Raw genomic sequence first — 8,118 nt, 5'->3', positions numbered from 1 at the left:
GTATAGTGTTTTTCGGTCTTCTACTTCCAAAATTTCCTGAATTTCTTCTTTTTCATTCTAATTGCTTCTTTGGTTTCATCATTCCACCAGTATGCTGTTCTACCTTTGTTTTTCCCCTATCCGTTTGGTGCTGCAGCTGTTTTTCAGTATTTCTGACAGGGATTTTTGAATATTTGCCATTCGTCTTCTATGTCTTTGATCTCAGGTGACAGTACTCCTTGGTAATGTCATCATGGCTTTCTGCCAGTCTTCTGGGCATTTTTTTTGCTCCCACGCTCTATTGAAAATTCACCTCGACCACAGTATACCGGTGTTTCCACACGCTCTAATGGCTTCCACTGCGATGTCATCTGGTCCTGGGACTGGTGTTGATTGCCTTTTCTATTTCACTGGGAAGTATTGGTGGTTCTGTTTAATCTCCATATGGTGGTTGGAACTCCTCTTGTGGTGCCATGGAACCGCTCTCGAATTTTTGGAGTTCTTTTCAAATCTTGTCTTAATTGCATGTTTGCCGAGAATTGCATGTTTGCCCTCTTTGTCGTTTATAATGCATGTCGGGTTGTATGAGTCTTTCCCTACCCACGCTTTTATATAATCATCTTGGGCTTTCCTTGCAGAGCGGGCTTTCCTTGTCAGATTCTGGCCATATATTTCCCATGCATGTTCTTTAGCAGTTTTGATTAATCTTTTGTTCTCTCTTCTCGCTTTCCTGTATTCTGTATAGTGTTTTTCGGTCTTCTACTTCCAAAATTTCCTGAATTTCTTCTTTTTCATTCTAATTGCTTCTTTGGTTTCATCATTCCACCAGTATGCTGTTCTACCTTTGTTTTTCCCCTATCCGTTTGGTGCTGCAGCTGTTTTTCAGTATTTCTGACAGGGATTTTTGAATATTTGCCATTCGTCTTCTATGTCTTTGATCTCAGGTGACAGTACTTCTTGGTAATAGCTTTCTGCCAGTCTTCTGGGCATTTTTTTTTGCTCCCACGCTCTATTGAAAATTCGCCTCGACCACAGTATACCGGTGTTTCCACACGCTCTAATGGCTTCCACTGTGATGTCATCTGGTCCTGGGACTGGTGTTGATTGCCTTTTCTATTTCACTGGGAAGTATTGGTGGTTCTGTTTAATCTCCATATGGTGGTTGGAACTCTTCTTGTGGTGCCATGGAACCGCTCTCGAATTTTTGGAGTTCTTTTCAAATCTTGTCTTAATTGCATGTTTGCCGAGAATTGCATGTTTGCCCTCTTTGTCGTTTATAATGCATGTCGGGTTGTATGAGTCTTTCCCTACCCACACTTTTATAAAATCATCTTGGGCTTTCCTTGCAGAGTGGGCTTTCCTTGTCAGTTTCTGGCCATATATTTCCCAGTCTTGTTCTTTAGCAGTTTTGATTAATCTTTTGTTCTCTCTTCTCGCTTTCCTGTATTCTATATAGTGTTTTTCGGTCTTTGACTTCTGCCATTTCTTGAATTTCTTCTTTTTCATTCTAATTGCTTCTTTGGTTTCATCATTCCACCAGTATGGTGTTCTACCTTTGTTTTTCCCCTATCCGTTTGGTGCTGCAGCTGTTTTTCAGTATTTCTGACAGGGATTTTTGAATATTTGCCATTCGTCTTCTATGTCTTTGATCTCAGGTGACAGTACTTCTTGGTAATGGCTTTCCGCCAGTCTTCTGGGCATTATTTTTGCTCCCACGCTCTATTGAAAATTCACCTCGACCACAGTATACCGGTGTTTCCACACGCTCTAATGGCTTCCACTGCGATGACATCTGGTCCTGGGACTGGTGTTGATTGCCTTTTCTATTTCACTGGGAAGTATTGGTGGTTCTGTTTAATCTCCATATGGTGGTTGGAACTCCTCTTGTGGTGCCATGGAACCGCTCTCGAATTTTTGGAGTTCTTTTCCCATCTTGTCTTAATTGCATGTTTGCCGAGAATTGCATGTTTGCCCTCTTTGTCGTTTATAATGCATGTCGGGTTGTATGAGTCTTTCCCTACCCACGCTTTTATATAATCATCTTGGGCTTTCCTTGCAGAGTGGGCTTTCCTTGTCAGTTTCTGGCCATATATTTCCCATGCATGTTCTTTAGCAGTTTTGATTAATCTTTTGTTCTCTCTTCTCGCTTTCCTGTATTCTATATAGTGTTCTTCGGTCTTTGACTTCTGCCATTTCTGCCATTTCTTCTTTTTCATTCTAATTGCTTCTTTGGTTTCATCATTCCACCAGTATGCTGTTCTACCTTTGTTTTTCCCCTATCCGTTTGGTGCTGCAGCTGTTTTTCAGTATTTCTGACAGGGATTTTTGAATATTTGCCATTCGTCTTCTATGTCTTTGATCTCAGGTGACAGTACTTCTTGGTAATGGCTTTCTGCCAGTCTTCTGGGCATTTTTTTTGCTCCCACGCTCTATTGAAAATTTGCCTCGGCCACAGTATACCGGTGTTTCCACACGCTCTAATGGCTTCCACTGTGATGTCATCTGGTCCTGGGACTGGTGTTGATTGCCTTTTCTATTTCACTGGGAAGTATTGGTGGTTCTGTTTAATCTCCATATGGTGGTTGGAACTCCTCATGTGGTGCCATGGAACCGCTCTCGAATTTTTGGAGTTCTTTTCCCATCTTGTCTTAATTGCATGTTTGCCGAGAATTGCATGTTTGCCCTCTTTGTCGTTTATAATGCATGTCGGGTTGTATGAGTCTTTCCCTACCCACGCTTTTATATAATCATCTTGGGCTTTCCTTGCAGAGTGGGCTTTCCTTGTCAGTTTCTGGCCATATATTTCCCATGCATGTTCTTTAGCAGTTTTGATTAATCTTTTGTTCTCTCTTCTCGCTTTCCTGTATTCTATATAGTGTTTTTCGGTCTTTGACTTCTGCCATTTCTTGAATTTCTTCTTTTTCATTCTAATTGCTTCTTTGGTTTCATCATTCCACCAGTATGCTGTTCTACCTTTGTTTTTCCCCTATCCGTTTGGTGCTGCAGCTGTTTTTCAGTATTTCTGACAGGGATTTTTGAATATTTGCCATTCGTCTTCTGTCTTTGATCTCAGGTGACAGTACTTCTTGGTAATGACTTTCTGCCAGTCTTCTGGGCATTTTTTTTGCTCCCACGCTCTATTGAAAATTCACCTCGACCACAGTATACCGGTGTTTCCACACGCTCTAATGGCTTCCACTGCGATGTCATCTGGTCCTGGGACTGGTGTTGATTGCCTTTTCTATTTCACTGGGAAGTATTGGTGGTTCTGTTTAATCTCCATATGGTGGTTGGAACTCCTCTTGTGGTGCCATGGAACCGCTCTCGAATTTTTGGAGTTCTTTTCAAATCTTGTCTTAATTGCATGTTTGCCGAGAATTGCATGTTTGCCCTCTTTGTCGTTTATAATGCATGTCGGGTTGTATGAGTCTTTCCCTACCCACGCTTTTATATAATCATCTTGGGCTTTCCTTGCAGAGTGGGCTTTCCTTGTCAGATTCTGGCCATATATTTCCCATGCATGTTCTTTAGCAGTTTTGATTAATCTTTTGTTCTCTCTTCTCGCTTTCCTGTATTCTGTATAGTGTTTTTCGGTCTTCTACTTCCAAAATTTCCTGAATTTCTTCTTTTTCATTCTAATTGCTTCTTTGTTTTCATCATTCCACCAGTATGCTGTTCTACCTTTGTTTTTCCCCTATCCGTTTGGTGCTGCAGCTGTTTTTCAGTATTTCTGACAGGGATTTTTGAATATTTGCCATTCGTCTTCTATGTCTTTGATCTCAGGTGACAGTACTTCTTGGTAATAGCTTTCTGCCAGTCTTCTGGGTATTTTTTTTTGCTCCCACGCTCTATTGAAAATTCGCCTCGACCACAGTATACCGGTGTTTCCACACGCTCTAATGGCTTCCACTGCGATGTCATCTGGTCCTGGGACTGGTGTTGATTGCCTTATCTATTTCACTGGGAAGTATTGGTGGTTCTGTTTAATCTCCATATGGTGGTTGGAACTCCTCTTGTGGTGCCATGGAACCGCTCTCGAATTTTTGGAGTTCTTTTCCCATCTTGTCTTAATTGCATGTTTGCCGAGAATTGCATGTTTGCCCTCTTTGTCGTTTATAATGCATGTCGGGTTGTATGAGTCTTTCCCTACCCACGCCGCTTTCCTTGTCAGTTTCTGGCTATATATTTCCCATGCATGTTCTTTAGCAGTTTTGATTAATCTTTTGTTCTCTCTTTCCGCTTTCCTGTATTCTGTATAGCGTTTTTCGGTCTTTGACTTCTGCCATTTCTTGAATTTCTTCTTTTTCATTCTAATTGCTTCTTTGGTTTCATCATTCCACCAGTATGCTGTTCTACCTTTGTTTTTCCCCTATCCGTTTGGTGCTGCAGCTGTTTTTCAGTATTTCTGACAGGGATTTTTGAATATTTGCCATTCGTCTTCTATGTCTTTGATCTCAGGTGACAGTACTTCTTGGTAATAGCTTTCTGCCAGTCTTCTGGGTATTTTTTTTTGCTCCCACGCTCTATTGAAAATTCGCCTCGACCACAGTATACCGGTGTTTCCACACGCTCTAATGGCTTCCACTGCGATGTCATCTGGTCCTGGGACTGGTGTTGATTGCCTTATCTATTTCACTGGGAAGTATTGGTGGTTCTGTTTAATCTCCATATGGTGGTTGGAACTCCTCTTGTGGTGCCATGGAACCGCTCTCGAATTTTTGGAGTTCTTTTCCCATCTTGTCTTAATTGCATGTTTGCCGAGAATTGCATGTTTGCCCTCTTTGTCGTTTATAATGCATGTCGGGTTGTATGAGTCTTTCCCTACCCACGCTTTTATATAATCATCTTGGGCTTTCCTTGCAGAGTGGGCTTTCCTTGTCAGTTTCTGGCCATATATTTCCCATGCATGTTCTTTAGCAGTTTTGATTAATCTTTTGTTCTCTCTTCTCGCTTTCCTGTATTCTGTATAGTGTTTTTCGGTCTTCTACTTCCAAAATTTCCTGAATTTCTTCTTTTTCATTCTAATTGCTTCTTTGTTTTCATCATTCCACCAGTATGCTGTTCTACCTTTGTTTTTCCCCTATCCGTTTGGTGCTGCAGCTGTTTTTCAGTATTTCTGACAGGGATTTTTAAATATTTGCCATTCGTCTTCTATGTCTTTGATCTCAGGTGACAGTACTTCTTGGTAATAGCTTTCTGCCAGTCTTCTGGGTATTTTTTTTTGCTCCCACGCTCTATTGAAAATTCGCCTCGACCACAGTATACCGGTGTTTCCACACGCTCTAATGGCTTCCACTGCGATGTCATCTGGTCCTGGGACTGGTGTTGATTGCCTTATCTATTTCACTGGGAAGTATTGGTGGTTCTGTTTAATCTCCATATGGTGGTTGGAACTCCTCTTGTGGTGCCATGGAACCGCTCTCGAATTTTTGGAGTTCTTTTCCCATCTTGTCTTAATTGCATGTTTGCCGAGAATTGCATGTTTGCCCTCTTTGTCGTTTATAATGCATTTCGGGTTGTATGAGTCTTTCCCTACCCACGCCGCTTTCCTTGTCAGTTTCTGGCTATATATTTCCCATGCATGTTCTTTAGCAGTTTTGATTAATCTTTTGTTCTCTCTTCTCGCTTTCCTGTATTCTGTATAGTGTTTTTCGGTCTTCTACTTCCAAAATTTCCTGAATTTCTTCTTTTTCATTCTAATTGCTTCTTTGTTTTCATCATTCCACCAGTATGCTGTTCTACCTTTGTTTTTCCCCTATCCGTTTGGTGCTGCAGCTGTTTTTCAGTATTTCTGACAGGGATTTTTGAATATTTGCCATTCGTCTTCTATGTCTTTGATCTCAGGTGACAGTACTTCTTGGTAATAGCTTTCTGCCAGTCTTCTGGGTATTTTTTTTTGCTCCCACGCTCTATTGAAAATTCGCCTCGACCACAGTATACCGGTGTTTCCACACGCTCTAATGGCTTCCACTGCGATGTCATCTGGTCCTGGGACTGGTGTTGATTGCCTTATCTATTTCACTGGGAAGTATTGGTGGTTCTGTTTAATCTCCATATGGTGGTTGGAACTCCTCTTGTGGTGCCATGGAACCGCTCTCGAATTTTTGGAGTTCTTTTCCCATCTTGTCTTAATTGCATGTTTGCCGAGAATTGCATGTTTGCCCTCTTTGTCGTTTATAATGCATGTCGGGTTGTATGAGTCTTTCCCTACCCACGCCGCTTTCCTTGTCAGTTTCTGGCTATATATTTCCCATGCATGTTCTTTAACAGTTTTGATTAATCTTTTGTTCTCTCTTTCCGCTTTCCTGTATTCTGTATAGCGTTTTTCGGTCTTTGACTTCTGCCATTTCTTGAATTTCTTCTTTTTCATTCTAATTGCTTCTTTGGTTTCATCATTCCACCAGTATGCTGTTCTACCTTTGTTTTTCCCCTATCCGTTTGGTGCTGCAGCTGTTTTTCAGTATTTCTGACAGGGATTTTTAAATATTTGCCATTCGTCTTCTATGTCTTTGATCTCAGGTGACAGTACTCCTTGGTAATGTCATCATGGCTTTCTGCCAGTCTTCTGGGCATTTTTTTTGCTCCCACGCTCTATTGAAAATTCGCCTCGACCACAGTATACCGGTGTTTCCACACGCTCTAATGGCTTCCACTGTGATGTCATCTGGTCCTGGGACTGGTGTTGATTGCCTTTTCTATTTCACTGGGAAGTATTGGTGGTTCTGTTTAATCTCCATATGGTGGTTGGAACTCCTCTTGTGGTGCCATGGAACCGCTCTCGAATTTTTGGAGTTCTTTTCCCATCTTGTCTTAATTGCATGTTTGCCGAGAATTGCATGTTTGCCCTCTTTGTCGTTTATAATGCATGTCGGGTTGTATGAGTCTTTCCCTACCCACGCTTTTATATAATCATCTTGGGCTTTCCTTGCAGAGTGGGCTTTCCTTGTCAGTTTCTGGCCATATATTTCCCATGCATGTTCTTTAGCAGTTTTGATTAATCTTTTGTTCTCTCTTCTCGCTTTCCTGTATTCTATATAGTGTTTTTCGGTCTTTGACTTCTGCCATTTCTTGAATTTCTTCTTTTTCATTCTAATTGCTTCTTTGGTTTCATCATTCCACCAGTATGCTGTACTACCTTTGTTTTTCCTCTATCCGTTTGGTGCTGCAGCTGTTTTTCAGTATTTCTGACAGGGATTTTTGAATATTTGCCATTCGTCTTCTATGTCTTTGATCTCAGGTGACAGTACTTCTTGGTAATGGCTTTCTGCCAGTCTTCTGGGCATTTTTTTTTGCTCCCACGCTCTATTGAAAATTTGCCTCGACCACAGTATACCGGTGTTTCCACACGCTCTAATGGCTTCCACTGTGATGTCATCTGGTCCTGGGACTGGTGTTGATTGCCTTTTCTATTTCACTGGGAAGTATTGGTGGTTCTGTTTAATCTCCATATGGTGGTTGGAACTCCTCTTGTGGTGCCATGGAACCGCTCTCGAATTTTTGGAGTTCTTTTCCCATCTTGTCTTAATTGCATGTTTGCCGAGAATTGCATGTTTGCCCTCTTTGTCGTTTATAATGCATGTCGGGTTGTATGAGTCTTTCCCTACCCACGCTTTTATATAATCATCTTGGGCTTTCCTTGCAGAGTGGGCTTTCCTTGTCAGTTTCTGGCCATATATTTCCCATGCATGTTCTTTAGCAGTTTTGATTACTCTTTTGTTCTCTCTTCTCGCTTTCCTGTATTCTATATAGTGTTTTTCGGTCTTTGACTTCTGCCATTTCTTGAATTTCTTCTTTTTCATTCTAATTGCTTCTTTGGTTTCATCATTCCACCAGTATGCTGTTCTACCTTTGTTTTTCCCCTATCCGTTTGGTGCTGCAGCTTTTTTTCAGTATTTCTGACAGGGATTTTTGAATATTTGCCATTCGTCTTCTATGTCTTTGATCTCAGGTGACAGTACTCCTTGGTAATGTCATCATGGCTTTCTGCCAGTCTTCTGGGCATTTTTTTTGCTCCCACGCTCTATTGAAAATTTGCCTCGGCCACAGTATACCGGTGTTTCCACACGCTCTAATGGCTTCCACTGTGATGTCATCTGGTCCTGGGACTGGTGTTGATTGCCTTTTCTATTTCACTGGGAA

This window comes from Aplysia californica, unplaced genomic scaffold, assembly GCF_000002075.1.
Source record: "Aplysia californica isolate F4 #8 unplaced genomic scaffold, AplCal3.0 scaffold01374, whole genome shotgun sequence".
Lineage (NCBI taxonomy): Eukaryota > Metazoa > Mollusca > Gastropoda > Aplysiida > Aplysiidae > Aplysia > Aplysia californica.
This window is presented reverse-complemented; position numbering follows the sequence as displayed.